This window comes from Capra hircus, chromosome 8 (genome assembly GCF_001704415.2).
Source record: "Capra hircus breed San Clemente chromosome 8, ASM170441v1, whole genome shotgun sequence".
Taxonomy (NCBI): domain Eukaryota; kingdom Metazoa; phylum Chordata; class Mammalia; order Artiodactyla; family Bovidae; genus Capra; species Capra hircus.
Window position 1 is genome coordinate 111,389,475 of NC_030815.1, and position 18,191 is coordinate 111,407,665.

At 50.4% G+C, this 18,191-nt stretch overlaps 1 protein-coding gene across 1 annotated transcript in view; it reads left to right on the forward strand.

Moving 5' to 3' along the window:
* Nucleotides 1-18,191, forward strand: part of LOC108636605 (serine/arginine repetitive matrix protein 3-like) — a 145,033-nt gene that overhangs the window by 20,270 nt on the left and 106,572 nt on the right. The gene's annotated exons all lie outside the window — the stretch shown is intronic.

Consider the following 18,191-nt stretch of genomic DNA (forward strand, 5'->3'; position numbering starts at 1 on the left):
TGGGGCAGGCACACCCCTGCCGCTCGTGCTTCCTCCATCCACACTCCTGGCAAACCACTTAATGTCTCCACCTACAAAACGGAGCGTTGCATAAAGACATCATGGCCATCAAGGGTCCTGGGAGAATAAAATAAGATTATATTCGTGAAATGTGAGTTTCACACACTCTGCTACTGTGATGATGGTCTTAGTTTCCCTCTTTTTTTTCTTTTTAATCATTTTTAAACTAAAATTGCAGATGGAAACTGACTGCTTCCTCTCTGGCTCATAGTAGATGCTGAGTGAGTGCAAGTTGAATAATTTATTGAATGAAAACAAAGACATGTCCTGTCCCAAAAGGGACTTGAGGCCGATTTTGATGGAGGGGCGCTCAGAAGCAGCCCCCCGTCACAGCGCTCTTGCTTCCCCATTCAGAGTCCTGCTCGTAAAGCGGTCAACTGGCCCTTCTCTTAAGGACCTTGTTCACATGTCCGATGATGGCTGCATAGTGCAGTGCCTGTAATCTGATTAATCCTTTGGGTTTCTGCAAAGTGTTGGATGAGACAAAAGAGCCCATTTACATTCTCCACGAGTTCCAGGTATTTGATGAGGTTTCCCCTTTGTGTTGGGTCCCTGCCGTGTGAGCACACAGCGCTGTCTGTCTGCCCTGGGTAGGAGGGCACGCCTTGTTCGCTTCGAGCAGACAGACAGCAGCACACTCAGTGCAGGACGGGCAGTGAGCGCTGCCGTCTCTGGAGTCTGAAGTCTAGCAGCCCCTCCCCTTCTCAAAGGAAGAGGGTCCCACGTTGCCAGAGCTCACCTTTTATAGACAAACAGACGCACATGAAGGAACAAACCAAGCCCGAGTCTGAGCACTTGTTTTACCAATTTGTGCAAAAGAGTCTGAATATTTAGACAACACGTCCTGACTAATCAGCTCATGATTCACTCCCTTATTCGATCTGCCTAAAAGTTCACCCTCAGGTCTGGCTGAGAACCTGCTCACAGAATTAGTCTCATTGTTTTATTTGTGACAGTGTTGGTGCCTCAGTTCATTTCCCTGCATTCGTGCGTGTGTTTTCTGCAGTAGTTATGAAATGTGCCATTGTTGATGTTCGTTAAGGACAATTGATGGAAGCAGTTTTAACTCGTTATGAATAGGAATCTGGGGTGGACAGAGGACTTGTTGTGAGCCTGATTTTTATAAGATGTCACACCGTTTTCCTTCATTTTTGTGTCAGCGTGGTCTAGTTCAGTGCCGGGACCATGATGCGTCTGTGAAAGCTTTTGTTTGACCCTAGTCACAAACCTGAAAGTCTGGGCAGTATGGGGGATTTACATGATATTCCCATATTTAAACATTCAGTTGAAAGAAACCTTCTAGAATAGCTGCCCTCACCAACCCTTCAGTTGTGCTTCATTCTCTGATACACCTGGGTGTTGGGAGCAGAGCTTAGCACAGAATAGGGTTCAGAAGTGTGAGTTAAGTGATGAGAAAATAGATGTGTCTACCCACATATGTGAAATGGGACGGATCAGAGTTCAAAAGGAGCCTTCAACTTGTCTGTTTCGAATAAAGTTTCCTTATATAGAGAGAAAATGAGACAAAGAGGAAGGAAAAAAGGCAGAGACATGGGCGGGCAGAGACTCGGAAACAGAGAAGAGGGGAAAGTCAAGTGAGATGAAACGCAGAGGGCAGAAAAGGAGCGTGTGGAGTCAGGGAAGAGAGGCGTCGGAGCTGGCCTGCAGAGGGCGGGCGGGGCTGCGGGCTCAGGTAGACGCAGGTTTCCCTGTGGCTTTAATCAGGATGCGAAGACGGGATCGGTGCCCGGCCAGGTCCTGCCACTGTGACCAGTTCTTCCAGGGGCATCTGGGCTCTGCCGACAGTCCTGGAGCAGAGGCCTGACCTGGGGCTGATGGTCCCTGCCCTGCGTTCTCCTGACACCCGCGGATGTAGCATCCGCTGCTCTGGGGTCTTTGTGAATAAAGGCAGCTTGTAGAACATTGACTCCCTACGGGAGAACACCCAGCGCTCTCCCCACCTACCACCTGAGCTTAGAACCCGGAAGGAAGAGTTGATAAGATTCTTTTAACTCGTCACCTTACTGAGGACAGACTGCCCCACCTCATTGTTTTGGAAAGATGTACTTTGTTTATGGCGCACTGTTCACCCTGGGAGATGCCACCGTGTACGTACCCGGGAGAGACACAGGCCCCTCACTGAGGATGCAGAGAGAGAGGCCTGCGTAAAGTCCCGTGTCCTTAGATTCCACAGGATTGGCTTATGGAGAACTTTGTGTTATCGAAAACTGATTATACTGGGAGCTGACTATTAGAAGTATTATGCTGCTCTGCATAAGTAATTCCTTATGAAACAAGGAAGTTAGGGATGTTTAGATTACAGGGTCATGTCAAATATTCTAGAATAACAAATACAAAGTCCAGAGGCAATCAGAAACTAAACATCTCTACTCACATAAGCTTAAACCTGTGTATTTTGACTATTTCATGTATTGTTCGCATGTTTGAAACCCACCGTATCAGTTTTACTCTCAATGACTTGCAAATAATTATTATACACAAAGAAGAAGTGTTTATGTAAAATGATTTGAATTTCTGAGTGAATTTAATTTCCTTTTATGTTGTGTCTTGATGTAAAACCATGCTGATCATTCTAGTGTTTCAAAATAATAAACTGACTTTAGGCCAGGTTAAACGGCTTGGGAATCTCTCCAAAGTCATTGACATACCAAACAATGTTGATTTTTTCCCTTTGCTTTAAGCTTAATTAAAAGGATGCAATACATCAGCAAGCTGGTAGAGAAGCATCCAGAGCCAAAGTCTGGTTGAGAAATCTGATGGGGGAAAGGTTGCGATGGTTGGAAGGAGACTGTGATGAGATTGGATGTTTCAGGAGAAAAATCTTGAATGAAGCTCTCCTCCAGTCAGTCAGTGTGGATGGGGGACTCTCACACTTCGTTTTAAAGAGTGGATGAGTCAGCATCAAACGGAGCTGAAGAAAAGCAGATGATGAACTATGCGGATGTTTGAAGTTTTCAGTTTCATTGATAATTGCTCTGTATATTGTTTACTTAGCACCGAGCCCTGCAGTGGTGCAGCCCCGCGGCTTCCCTGGGGCCCCCTCTTGAATGCAAGGGTCCTGCACCCTGCACCAGCCCACCCCGCCTCCTCCTCCCCCAGGGCGCAAGCCCGCCTCGCCCGCAGATCCGGGCTCCGCTCCGCCCCAGGCCCACAGCCCTGACCTGAGCCCGGGGCGTGGCCGCAGTGGGCGGGGGCGCTCCCAGGAGCCTGTGGCCTCATCTGTGGCCTGCCTGGGGCGGGGGGACACCCGCACATCCCTGGCGACGCTGCCTGGGCCAGGTGCACTGTGTCGGGTCCTTCGAGACGAGCCTAGTGACCACGTCATGCCCCTTTGAGTAGGCTCGGGGTTCTCACGGCCGGAGAAGAGGCGCCGCACCCTACAAGCCGCGGTGCTGTGAACGGCAGCGCCGGGCCGCCCCGCGGGTCTCAGCGTTAAGATGCTAGAACCCGCAGAGCCCACACCTCCCTGATGATGACGGCCTTAATTGACACCCCCTGCCAGAACGAGGATTTTCATTATCTATGGCAGAATCCAAAGTGTTTATTTCTAAAACACAGAGGAATACTCATCGCATGAAGAATTTTGACTCCTTTGTTTTAGAAGCCTTTAAATGAAAGTCTACAAACTTTATCCTGGCAGGGTCTGTATCTTAATTCCAGCTGGGAAATTGTTACTGCAGAGGCATTCTTTAAGTTAAATCAGAGCTCCTCCATGAGGCTTTCCTGACAGACCCCATCCCAGAAGGAATGCTTGTTCTTTAGCTGCATGGAATGATTTCACATCTGATTGTTTATCACATAGGGTTTCTCTGCTTTATATATAGATATGTATATGAAATTTTGTCTTGTCTCCTCAGAAAGAGATCTGATCTCTGAAGGAAAGATCTGACTTTCCCTGGCTGCTCCCACCGTGTTTGGTCATCAGTACACACAAGGGCTTTCCAGGTGGCGCTAGGGGCTAAAGAACCACCTGCCAGGGCTGCTGCTGCTGCTGCTAAGTCGCTTCAGTCGTGTCCGACTCTGTGCGACCCCATAGACGGCAGCCCACTAGGCTCCCCCGTCCCTGGGATTCTCCAGGCAGGAACACTGGAGTGGGCTGCCTTTTCCTTCTCCCACCTGCCAGTGGAAGAGACATGAAAGATGCAGGTTCTATCCCTGGATTGGGAAGATCCGCTGGAGGAGGGAATGGCAGCCTACTCCAGCTTTCTTGCCTGGGGAATCCCATGGACAGAGGAGCCTACAGCCCACGGGGTTGCAGAGCTGGACACGGCTGAATCGACGTTACACACACGCACACACGTAGTATAAAGAGTTACTCAGAACTGCGTGTGCGTGTGCGTGTGTGGGTGTTTGTGTGTGCGTGTGTGTGTGTGTGTGTGTGTGCGCACGCACTAGTCGCTTTGGAAGTTGAATGTCCCCTTATATTTCAGATCAGAATTAGAAACTGGACTTAATCAAAGATCAGTGTAATAATAGTTCTCAGAACCCATTGCTTCCAATGAGCTGACGTGATACTCGGGAGACTGAGCGTGCTGAAGTTGTTTTGTGGGTGTCTGTTTCACTTAGTCCCTTGCAGAGTTCATCCAGAGCTCCCAAGCCCTCTTCTCAGAGCCTCCCCCCAGGAACCGAAGGCGTGTGGACATGGGCCCTGGAGTGAATGTGAGAAAGTAGAAAGGGGACTAAATGATGGATATGGGGTTTGCGGGGAGGGGAAGGAATAGGTCTTCTGGTTTGTTTGCCTTTGATTCTGGTAAAAGCACATTGGATTACCCTCTTAAATGTTTAGTGCATGGTGTAGAGTCGTTAACTCCAGAACAACTACAGGAACAAGGCTGTCCAGCAGATCCCTGAGGCCTGTTTATCTTGTATAAATAGAACTCATGGACACAGTGTTATGCCCAAGTCTCGAAATCTCCCAATGACCACCAGGGAGCCGATATCTGATGCAAAAGCGAAAGAGTTTTTATTACCAAGCTCGAGCTGGGGCTCCCACCGATACCGACGCAGCAGCCATAGGGAGGAGCCCTGAGCTCTGGGTTACATTGCTTATATAGGTTATTATCTCGGGAAAAATTCGAAAACCGGGAGTATCCGGGTCTGACTGGTCACCTTCTGGTGAAGGGTTAGGTGTTGAGTTCTGATTGGTTCTCCTTTCCTGGGCTTGATTCGAATTTCCCGGGCTGGCCAAGGGTTCTGATTGGTTTGCAGGTGGTGGGGTGAGGTCAGGGGATTTCCAAAGGCTCTTTTCCGGGAAACTTACAAAATGGAGTAGCTTTGACGCTTCAACAGCACCTAGTTCCCCAGTCCCAGCAACCATCATTCTGCTCACGATCCCTAAAGGCCTGACTGTTTTAGTCATTCTGTGTGAGCGGAGCCATTCAGTACTTGTTTCTCTATGTCTGACATCTCGCTTGGCAGGATGGCCTACAGGCTCTTCTGTATTGTCATTCATCTTTTATTGTATGTAAATACCATACTTTTTATTCATTCGTCCATTTATGGACATTTATTCTATTTCCAATTCCTGGATGCTGTGAATAGTGTTGCAACAAACATAAGAGATATCTCTTTGAGATCACGACTTCAATTCTTTTGGATAAATATTCAGAAGTGGGATTGCTGGGTTCCATGGTGGTCCTATTCCTGTTTGAGGCGCCTCCATCCTGTTTTCCACACGGCTGCACCAACAGTGCGCTAGTGCCAAAGTGCACAAGGTGGTTTTTTTTTTTAATAACAGCCATTCTGACAGGTGTGCAGTGGTGTCTCGCTGTGGTTTTAACTTGCGTTTCCCTGAGGATTAGTGAATCTGGGCGCTTCTGCATATGCCTGCTGGCCCTCTGGGTGTTTTTTTGGAGAAATGTCTCTTCGACGCATTTGCCTGCTTTTCCTTTCTGCTTCGTTTCTGTTTTATTGGGTCTTGGTTGGGGTCCTAGTTGGCTCAGTTGCCCCAGAGCATGTGGGATCTCAGTCCCCTGACCAGGGACCAAACTTGTGTCTCCTGCGTTGGAAGGAGGATTCCTAAGCACTGGACCGTCAGGGAAGTCCCCATTTGCCCATCTTTCGGTTGGAGTCTTTAGCTTTTTTTTTCAGTCTTTAGCGTTTTTTTTCCTGTTGAGTTGTAGGCTTTCCTTGTATACTTTGGATGTGGCCGCTTCATTGGGAACATCTTGCAAACATTTTCTCCTCCTTGGTAGGTGGTCCTTATTTCCCGATAGCTCCCCTTGCTGAGCAGACATGCGGGCTGATGCTGTCTCACTTGCCTGCTGTTTCACTGCTGAGTGTTGTTAAAATGTCCATACCATGCAAAACGAGCTGAAGGTTGAATACAACCTCTTTCAAAATCCCAATGGCATTTTCTACAGAAATAGAGAAACCAATCCTAAAACTCACATTCAGCCAAAAGATCCCCCAGATGACCAAAACAATCTTGAGAAAGGACCCCGCACTTCCTGATTCAAAACTATATTACAAAGTTCTAGTCATTTAAAGAGTGTGGCCCTGGTGTGATTCCCGTGGGCCAGAATCAAGTCCAGGAGTGACCCCCCCACATACATACTGGCCATGGATTTCCAACAGGGGCGAGAAGAAAGTGCAACAGGGATGGACGGTCCCTCCGATAAGTGGTGTGGGGAAAACCGGATGCCCCAGCGCGAAAGAGTAAAATCCGACGCCTGTCCTACACTGTGTGCAAAGTCAGGTCAGCACGGAGGAAAGGCTTAAATGTAGGGCTTGAAAATGTAGGACTTCTAGAAGAAAAAGAGGGTTAAGGCTCCACGGCACTGGCCTTGGCCGTGATTTCTGAGAGCAGCTTTGCTTTGCTAAAGCCCAGGGCGCGCGTCTGCCCTCGGATGACTCCTGAAGGCGTTCCCTCCATCCTTCTGGCCCTTCTTCCTCCCGGGAAAGTGCTCAGATGGCGCCAGGGAGGAGGAGGGGGAGGAGGAGGAGGACAGAATTTCACTCTGTGCAAAAGGGTCCATTTGTTCTTCCTTAAGAATTCCTGAAACCCTCCCTGGAGCGCTGAGCAGCAAACACGGCTGCTGCTGCGAGGTGGGAGGGGAGGGTGGGGAGACGGGAAATGCGATGAATTATAAGCGCTGTCTCTGGGGGGACATTGATGGGAATGCCTTGACCCACGTACAGAAAAGCCTGCCTTTGTGGAGGAGCTTCTCCGCGGACAGCAGCACGCGGTCTGCCCGTTGCAGGGGGACACGTGGTCTGGCAGGCCTGGCACGGTCCTGGGTTACACCCGCCGTCTGGCCACTCCGGCCACGTGTGCCCCACACAAGGTGCCCTGGCTGTGCCACCCTGTGGATAGGGTCATGCAGAGGAAAGGTTCGAGACTCTCCTGCCTTGAGCCCAGAGGGAAAGTGACTCAGGCGTTTCTAGGTTGTGGGGGCTTCGCTGGGAGGCCCGTGGGAAACGGAAGCAGAGAAAACCCATGGAACTGTGCCCAGCACGGCTTGCAGGGACCTGACGGGCAGCTGGCATGTCCACGTTGCAGGAGATCCCAGCCGCCTTTAGAGGGTCCTCCAGACTGGGGCAGGGGAGGCAGCCTGAAAGGGGCAGCGTGGCCCCAGTGTGGGTGCCACCCTTCCACGGCAAGGGTCGCTCTTTTCCTTTGTATCGGGGCTGGCGGTTGAGGTCCAAGGAAGCTCGCGAGGCTAAGAGCCCACACGCACTGGGCCAGGCAGGCCAGCGTGCTGACCTCGTAAGGCCCACCCAGGACGAGCTGAGGCTTGCTCCTGGCGCCCCCGGATGGCGGGGATTGCGGGTTTCTTAAGGAATGCCAGGCCCGCCCTGGAGCTTGGGGGCAGCTGGGCGGTCCAGCCACACCCTCCCCACCCCCGCTGGTCCCCTCACCTCATCACTAACTAGCCACCAGCCTCTCTCTCCACCCACCTTCCCTCCCTCCTCTCCTGGAGTTGATGACCTTAGTGAGACAGCATCTCCAGAAAAAAAAAAAAATGCGTTGCTGCAGAAATATCAATACAAAGGAAAAAAATCGCATACCATCCACGCGCAAAAAAGCACTTCAGTTTTAATCACAAAGCTCTAATGTTTTAGTTTTGTAAAAAATAAACCTTCAAATGGAGATATTTGTAATGAACCATATCCTTACTCTTAAAATTTTAAAAAGAATCATCTAAATGGGAATAATGGCAGTTCAGTAAGCAGCAGAAGCAGTCTTTATTGGAGAACTGGTCTCTTCTCCTGAATAACTCTTTTTCTTCCATTTGTTTTAAAAGGCGTGTTTCCTCTTGCCTCTTAAATAGCTTGTTTCAGGAGCAGCAACAGAGTTTACTTGCATTTCAGGTGACTTTTATGTCGAAGTGTCTTGGCCACTCATGGTTCCTTTTGACTTATCGTGGCTCAGTTACAGGCACCTGCTGGGAAGCCAGAACGAGATTTTCTGTGTTTACCCTCCCAGGTAACTCTGCTCTTGAATTTCTTGCTGCTGTGCCCGGGGGTTGCCATCTTTTGAAATAAACTGGCTCTGAGGGGGGAAGTCTGTCTGGATCCATCTCTCCGACGATACTCCCTCCTGGCTGGCCTCCTTCCCTCTAGCAGGAAGCGTTAGGGCCCCGGGCGAGCCTCGTGCAGCGGTCGGATGGCAGAGTGCTCGTGATGCCTGTGGTCTTGCTACACCTGGTTTATCAGATGGACGGTGCCCGGCAGACGGCGCACTGCTCAGGGGACTTCGAACTCAAGGGTGGAAGCTGTGAGCCTGGCTTCCCACGAGGTGTGACTCCAGTCCCCTCCGTCCCGACAGTGCTCCTCTGGTTCACACTCGGGCCTCAGAGGAGTGCTGCTGGGCCCTGCCCAGCCTGCGGCCGCCCTCCCCTGAGCTCAGGTGTCCACTGCTGCCCAGACTCAGCACGGTCAGTGTCACGGCGCCTCTGACTGTGTGTGCGTCTGCGGATCCAGTCTCCACTTGAATTCCTAGCACAATGGGGAGATCACTGCCTAAGGAGGCACCTCATTTTCATGGCATGTGACTGACATGGTTCACAGGCAGTGATCGCTTCTGTTCCTGGGGCTCAGCCGCTCGAGAGCTGGGACTGTAAATGTAGGTGTGCAGGGACGGATGTGAGGGAGTCTTAGAACATAAAAGCACAGAGATGCCCATCCCATAATACCCTACAGTGTTGTACGTGTGGTTCTCTTTTCAACCAATACTTAATAATCAATTTCTTCTGCAGTGACCATCAGGTTTACTTGATGAATAATAGGTCCATATTTATTTCCCTGTGAGTTAGGCACCCCTACCCTGTCTAATGAAAAGACATAAAGAGAAGCATAATTAAAAGAGCATATTTTGGTCTCATTTGTAGCATGAAATGACTACTCTCTAAGCAGGAACCCCTCCATTTGTACATTAAAAGGAAAACCAGCCTCCATCCTTAGTTCAGATCTTACAGTCAGTCCAGTCTTGGCTGCTTGACCTCAACACCGTGTGAAGTGTGGGAGGGAAGATCTGACTTTGGAATCATGGTTCACTGAGCTCAAGTTCATATGATCTGGGTCCTTGCTGACTCCTCCCGAATTCTTGCTGAGATGAAACCATTCTCAGTATGCAGTGGGTTTCCTATCCTGGAGCCTGCCCAGACTCAGAGGCAGCAGGTCCCTTTGTGAGGACACGGGCTTTCCAAGCTTGGTCGGATGGCCTGAAGGGGCCAGTTGCCAGGGTCCCTTGTGAGCCAGCGCACTGGTCTCCCAACCCTGTCTTCACCTGTGGCTGGAGGTTTGCTACTAACCTGATGCTTCACACTGAAACCTGGAGCTAGCTGATAGGATGCGGCTGTGTCTGCACCTTCAGCCCACAGCCCACATTTCAAGCAGCCCATCCTCTGCCCCTGAGGGGACCCCGTGCAAGCTGCCTTCTCCCCCTCATGCCCTCCTGTGAGCCCACCCTCAGCAGCTGCCCAGGAAGCCTGGTTCCTTCCATGCCACTTCCTTGTAGGCATGCCGTGTGCCCTCCCTGGAAGGCTCTGCCCTCTTAAGCACCGTCTCGGTGGGTCTAACAGAAGACATGCTGATGCCCAGGTCCAGCACATCATGGATGAGTGGGGTCCACACCCGCTCTGTGTGAGCTCATTGCTCCAACGCTCTGGGGGAGAGGAAGCCCCCTCACTTCTGTGACTCCTGGGCTCCAGGAGAGCGCCCTGAGGTCTCCCACTCTGCACCGAGCTCCTGGCAGACAGCAGGTCTCTCCCACCCTCGCTGGGGCCCTCACCCAGGCTCCTCCCTGCCCTCAGGGCTAGGTCAGGGGATGGACCCAGCGCCCAGGACACTCTCCCTCCTGTGTGGGGTCCTGCACTGCCCCCGCCGCTTCTGGGACCCCTGCCCAGCAATAAGCATCAGCTCCACTTCCTTCATCTTGCCTCTTGTGGCTTAGGGTCTTTCCCATGTGCAGGACTTGTGAGCGACGTCGGGATACATAACGCAGAGGAAAGTGCTCCTTGTAGCTGATATTCAGAGCAAAGAAGACACTCTGCCCTCCTCCCTGCTGATCCACACCTGTGTTCCTCACGAGTTCTCCTGCCCTGAAAGTTCTTCTTGATTTGCTTACAGGCTTGAGGTTAATAGAAGAAGAGTCAGTCAGGCAGAATACTTTGTTGGGTATTAGTCAATACACCCAATTCGGGGAGAGCAGGTTTTCTTGTGACACACCAATGCAGAGCTGCTTTCTATTGTTTGAACTACAAACATAAGCTTCACTCCACGACTTGAGTGCAGGGTGCCTGTGGCCCAGTGTGGTGCCAGGCTGGGCCCATGTCCAGCCGTGCGTGTCCACCTGTCCGCTCAGGGCTCTGTGCTGCGCCCTGGCCGCAGGCGCCCACCCTCCGCCTGCGCTGGCAGTGTTTTGGATCTCCTCGGGCTCTCTGAGAATCATGCTTTTTTACATTTCAAGCACTCCTGCAGTGAAAGCTAGAGGGCTGTGCACAGACACTGTCCACGCATTCTGTGGGAGTGACATCGCTGTCCTTTCCAGAGCGGGGCACGTGGGATTGTCTGGCCCAAGGGTGACCCTGCGGCGGGGCTGGCTGTGCACCCTCACATCCGACTCCTGGGGGCTTGTCACACCAGCAGCGAGTGCATTGTGGTCCCCAGGCACAGGCCGGGGTGCCGAGCCTTGGAGACCCTGGCCCAGGCACCTTGTCTTAGAAGGACAGCTTCCTCCCTGCTCCATTAGTGACCGCATCATCTCGTGTGGTCATCTTCCAGACTGCGAGGTCAGCTTGTTTAGGGCAAGGACACGGAGTCCTCCTCCTGCTGTGGTGCCTGACTCACATGCCCCAGAGTCCCCATTTCAACTCTCAGCTGGATTAAATCTGCTAAATCACTGTCTCGGGACTTCCTGTGTCAAGTCCAACATGAAAATCATGGGCTGGTTGCTCACTGTCCTAATCCAAGAGAAGGGCCTGGCAATCCACCCCAGCATTCCTGCCCGGAGAATTCCATGGACAGAAGAGCATGGTGGGATACAGGCCCTGGGGTCGCAGGATACAGCCCCTGGGGTCACAGGATACAGCCCCTGGGGTCGCAGGATACCAGTCGGACAGGACTGAGCACACTCAGCGTGAAGGGGCTCAGACCACGGATCGCCGGCTTCACCGTCAAGAATGGAGATGCCACTCCGCAGACTGTAGCTGACACCCAAGGACACGACCCCTCTCTTTCTGATTCTTGATCGTTCTTGCTCCCCGTCGATTCCGTGCCTTCTCCGTGGCTTTGAGGTTTACTTATCCGGGTCGTCCGGAAGCAAAAATAGAAATTGCATGCGATCGTATTTTTACCAGGCCCTTTCCTTATATTTGCGCATTGATTTTCATAATAGACCCATAAAGTCAGTGGGGCAGGTGTTTTTACCATTAATATTTTATCTTTTTCTTGTGTCCCTAAGAGATAAGCCAGTTGAGTGGTGACGTTCACACTGCTAGAAAGTTGCAGAATTCAGCTCACACGTGGGAGGCTTCAGCTCCGTGATTTTAAGCCTTTCCTTTGAGCCACCGTTCTCAGCCTCGGCTGCTCGGAAGGGTTACCTGGGGAGCCTTAAAAATACTGACACCCAGGCTTCCCTGCACGCGGGTCTCTGCAGGTGGAAGTTGCTGTGTCTAAAAGCTCCTGGGTGGTCCTAACATGCGTGCAGGGCCGAGGACCGTGTTGGTTCCCAACTTGCCTGTCAGAGGACGAGCGTGAGAGAAAGACGGTCACCTGTGTGAACGGGCACAGGGTCAGCTAACAGGACTCCAGCAGGCTGGCCAGGCTCTGGAGCCTCCTGGTTGTATGTGCTTGTGAGGAGAGTCCCTTCCTCCACGGTTACCTTCACGCCCAACGTGTGGGGGCTCCGCGTCCCCAGCTGGTCTCTGCCCCCGGCCTCTGCCCCTGGCCTCTGGGCCTCAGGAATGCTGTTCTGTTGGGGCTGGATGTGAGCTGGGTGACTCGGAGGGAGAGAGCAGGGCTCGGGGACAAGGTGAAGGCTCTCATCTTAGCAGTGAGGAGCGTGACGCTCGACGGGGATTCAGGAGCGAGCAGAGGCGGCGGCACTCAGGCCCGGAATCCCGGCCCCCCGATGCACCGGCGGCATAACTGTGCAGCTGGCTCCGCCACGCTCATGCACGGCGCCGTGATCGTGGGCTGCCAAGCTGGTGTCAGAGCAAAAGCGTCCTGACTCCCACCGGGGTCCTAAGCCTGGCTCGGGGCGGTCTTCCCCAGGGAGCAGATTCCCTTTCACTGCACACCCTGCCTTCTTTCCCCCTCCCGGGACCCACCTCCGGGCCCCTGACGGCGCTGGGCTTCCACTGAGGCTGCGCCTGTGTGGTGACGCAGGTGAGCTTGGGCTTTGGGGATGGGGGCTCTGCAGGCGATTAATTGGGTCTACATCTAAATCTCATTCTTTTGTCTCCTAAGATGCTAAGAAAGGCACATCATTTCTCAGATACCACGTGCTTTAAAGTACCAGTCATGTGCCCATACCACCTAGAGAGGATTGCAGTTCTGTGCCACGCAGCCTGCTTTCACTCCGCTGGCAGTGCCGCTGGGTTGGATTTCCACGGCAGAGCGTCTGGCGACGAGACAAGGGGCCTTCTCATCCGAGCCTTGCAAAAAGACGGCCGTGGCAGTGAGCTCAGCGGTTAGCTGCTTGTCAGGACTGTTTTATTGTTGTTTCCATAGGTTGTTATGTTTCATATTTACTTCTCACAGTCCAACCTTTCTATCAGGTATATGTGGGAATTAGCTCACTAAATGAAACTGGTCTGGCCTGGAAAAAACATATTAAGCAGATAGTGTGCTTTGAAAGATTGAGAGTATGGATCACTATACTACTCCCGGACTCGAACGGTGAGCCTGAAAATGGCGTGCATAAATCCCCAGTAGATAAGAAGCACATTTAGGCCACGATGCAGAAAAGCTCCAACCTCTCCACACCAAGAGCTAGCACGCGTTCTCGTGAGCCAGCAGCAGCACTGACCGGGGTTTCCTCAGTGAAGGGACAAGCCACCCTCACAGTGAAACTCGGCCTCCAGGGCACGATTCTGTCTGCAGACAAGCGTCCCCACTACCACTTCCGAAGGGCGCCCTCTCAAGACAAGGAAGCTCTACCTGCCTCTCCCATCAAGAGCCCTGGAACCCTGCAGGAAAGCAAGAGGATGAGCCCAGGCTTATGTCACAGTGCAGAACGGCTTTTAGAGTGTGATGACCGGGGCTTCCCTGGGAGTCCAGTGGCTGGAACTCAGTGCCTCCAATGCAGGGGGGTGCAGCTTCGATCCGGTGGGAGAGTCAGATCACTTTACACACAACTGTGATTATCTTACACTTTTTGGATCATGGCGAATGCAAGGGAATCCCAGGAAAACATCTACTTCTGCTTCATTGACTGTGAGAAACAACTTTTTGTGATTAATTAATTTTGAGATAAGAGTTATGAATTTTAGGAAGATACACAGCTAACATTCCTGAGGCCCTCCCGCGTGCGTTAAGTTGACCTGTAGCAAGAATGCCTTCCCTCTGAGCACTTGTATTTGGCTCAACTCTGATAAAAAATCCAAGAGGCAGCTCATTGTAAAATGCCTTGTAAGTGAGACCCTAGATCAGCCCTGTCCAACAGGAATATAATGTGAGCCACAAAACCACATATCTTGTAATATCACCTTTTCCTGCAAATATTAAATGCAATAAAGATAGAGGGAATTAATTTTAACACTATATTTGTCTCACCTATAATATCATATCAGTAGGTAGTCACTATATATTTACAAACATGGTATTTTACTTTCTTTCTTTTGTACCACCATTAAGTCTGGTGTTTTGGGTTCATCGCACCTTAGAGGGACCGAGGTTAGCACCCCGTCGCCCACATGGCTCGTTTCTGCCACACTGGACATCAGGGCTGTGAATGATCCAGATAACAAGCAAACTTCCGTTACATCTTTCCTAGGACTTGGCTGTGTCTGGATGGTGATGGTTTTATTTTTTAAAAGTGACCTCTAATTGCACTGAGGACTTTGTGTGGTATTGAGCACGTGCTGAGGACCTAGAATGCCGGGGTTCAAATCCAGGTCTGCTATTCACAGACTAGTGACCTTAGGCCAGCATCTGTGTGCCTCACTTTATCTCTGTACAATCAGTATTAAGATGCACCTACCCGGCTGTGGGCTGCCCTGATGGCTCAGAAGTAAAGAATCTGCCTACTGATGCAGGAGCCGTGGGTTCCATCCCTGGGTCGAAAAGATACCCTGGAGAATGAAATGGCCGTCTGCTCCAGTATTCTTGCCTGGAGAAGTCCATGGACAGAGGGGCCTGTGAGTTACACTCTGGGTTGCAAAGAGTTGGACAGGACCGAGCCGCGAGTGTGCACACGCGCCTTGCCGTGAGCGTTAAAGGCAGCAACGCATGCTTGTTATTTACCCCACGTGTGCCCGCTCACTCACTCAGTTGCGTCCGACTCTTTGTGACCCCACAGACTGTAGCCCACCAGGCTCCTCTGTCCATGGGATTTCCTAGACGCAAATATTGGAACGGGCTGCCATTTCCTTCAAATCTGAGTCCCCTGCATTGCCAGGCAGGTTCTCTACCACTGTGTCAGCTGGGAAGCCACTTAGCACGTAGTAAGTCTCCATTTATAGGCTATTATGAGTATACCTTTTCTTTCCCCAGGAATGAATCGTAGCGCATCAGAAAATGAGGTCTATCTAATGATAGACCATGTAAGAATGGTGTCTGTTTGGGGAAGGCTGTAGAGAGGTGCCAGTGTGTACTCACGGGAGCCATCTGCCCAGCACAGTTCCTGCGGGCAGTTCTTCCATCACTGAGTTCCAAGGTTAAGCTTGCAAAGTTAGCCAGGTTATTAAAGTGTTAGTTACATTGTTGTTACTATTTCCATAGAAAGTACATTGTTTCTCTTCTGTTTAAAAGTGGTAATGTTGTTATAGAAATAGCCTCAATCTTATGTGTTTAAAGCCTATGAAATAATTATTAACTAACTTAAGTATTTATATAAATTTAAAGACTGATTTCCCTGGCTTTCTGATGACTAAACCTTAGTTGTAGAGAGAAGGAATCTTACAAATTATCAAATCTTCCAGCTGCATTTTACAAATGAGAAGGTCACTCTGTGCTTTTGAAATCTGTTATTTTTCCATCCACAGTAATTAGATTACTTATATTTGTAGATAGCTGTTGTTGGTCAGTTGCTAAATTGTATAGCCTACCAGGCTCCTCTGTCCATGGGATTCTCCAGGCAAGAACACTGGAGTGGGCTGCTATTCCCTTTTCCAAGGATCTTCCTGACCCAGAATTTGAACCTGGATCTTCTGCAGGGCACTGAGCCCCAGGGAAGCCCGTATTTTTAGATAAACTAAACAAATGATTGGGACTGGCGTATGCTAGTGAACATTCAGCATTTGTATAAACCTTGAGTCGAGTTAGACGTAACTGCATTAGAGCCGGGGTGCTGGCCGCGTGGGATTTAACAAAACGTCTAAAAGATAACAGGCTAAAGCACGTAGAGTCTATTCAGCTTCTGCCCGTGTTTTCAAACTCAACACTCTGTTTTGATAAACCTAAAATCACGTAAGCTTCTTTAGACTTACTGAGTTTTTAAAAGGGAAAAGTAATTGACTAAAGCCAAATCAAAGCAGGAGCGGCTTTAGATGAAATAGACGTGGTCGCTGGGCTCCTGCCCCATTTCCGGGGTGGCCCTGCCTGCTCCACCCAGGGGCCACTTAAGCCATTAGGACATTACTCCTGACTCACAGCAGGCGAGCTGGTCTCACCCGGGCACAAACTAGATTTCCCGTCATTTCCAAAGCGAGATCCCAAGGCCTGAAATCCTGTTAAGTGTCTTCTAATGGGTTCTCTGTTTTCTTTTTCCCGTTTATTAGAAATCATCAGAAACTTGAGATCTGAATTACTTCCACTAAAAGCATACATATATTTCCTCTGATCTTGAGTGATCCAAAATGGTCTCCACATTTTAATAGCAATGATATTGTCTTAGAAGGGTCGTCAGTTCTATCTGCAAAAGAGGATGCTTCTGTTTGTGAGCCAAAGCATGTTCACAGTTGCCGAAAATCTTATTTTAAAATACAGAGGAACTCAGGGTCAGTGCGTTAGAGGGGCTGAGGGACCGCAGGGCAGCCTGGAGATGCAGAAAGAAGCCTCGTGTCAGGACTGGTCTTGAGTCCTAGTGTGTGTCTCAGTGAGTTTCTTAGCATCTTGAGCAGATATGAGAACAGTGTTTCCTTCCTTTGAGGCGAGAATGAGACAGTGGGCCCCAAGTTATTTTATTGCAGTACAGTTGCCGTGCAATGTTGTGTTAATTTCTGCTGTACAGCCAAGTGACTGTTGTACGTATGTGCACACTCTTCCTTAGGCTCTTTTCCATTACGGTCTGTCCAGGATATTGACTATAGGCCCCTGTGCTGCAGTGGAGCCTCGCTGTCTGTCCATTCGATAGATCGTGGCTTGCACATGCTAACCCCAGACTCCCAAACACAAGTCTGTTCTCTGCGTGTGTGACTGTTCCTGTTTTGTAGATAAGTCTGTTTGAATCATGCTTTGTAGATTCTGTATGTAAGCAATATGGCATGACACTTGTCTTTCTCTGTCTTAACTTACTTCACTTAGTTTGATAATTTCTAGGCCCATCCAGGGAGAAGGCAATGGCACCCCACTCCAGCACTCTTGCCTGGAAAATCCCATGGATGGAGGAGTCTGGTAGGCTACAGTCCACGGGGTCGCGAAGTTGGGCACGACTGAGTGACTTCACTTTCCCTTTTCACTTTCCTGCATTGGAGAAGGAAATGGCAACCCACTCCAGTGTTCTTGCCTGGAGAATCCCAGGGACGGGGGAGCCTGGTGGGCTGCCGTCTATGGGGTCGCAGAGAGTCAGACACGACTGAAGCGCCTTAGCAGCAGCAGCAGCAGCAGCAGGCCCATCCACATTGCTGCAAATGGCCGTCTTCCGTTCTTTTTATGGCTGAGTAATATTCCATTGCATGTCTGATGGGCATTTTCTTGTCCATTTGTCTGTCGATGGTGCTTAGATTGCTCATAAGCTGGGAACAGCGCTGCTGTGGACGCTAGGTGCATGAATCCCTTCCAGCTGGAGTTCTTTCTGGACGTGTATCCAGGAGGGGGTGGCAGGAACAGCACCCGGCTTCTGAGTTGGGCATTCCATAGTGGGAGCTGTTTTCTGCGTCATCCTTGATGTGGAGATTCTTACTTCCCTCACGGAGTGGGAAGTGTGGTCTGGACAGGTGTGTGAGACCCAGAGAGGGAGGGCATTCCAGGTAGACTGAAAAAATGCATGCCGAGTTGAGTGCGTAGAATTGCATGTCTCATATTCCCTCCCACGGAGCTGCTAAAATTAGGATGAATAAGGTTGGTGGTTAGAAAAAAATTTGAATTCATTTTCCAAAGGAATTCTTTTCCTTTTCTTCAATCACCCCATTTTCCACATAACCTAGAAAATAGGAAATACGAGAAACTTCCTGCCTTCGTCTTCTCATCTTTCTTTTTACTTATTTTTTGTTTTTAAATGACTTCTGTTTAGAGTTTGTCCTGACATGGCCCTGGGTGAGCAGTCTCACTCTGAGATCCTCACT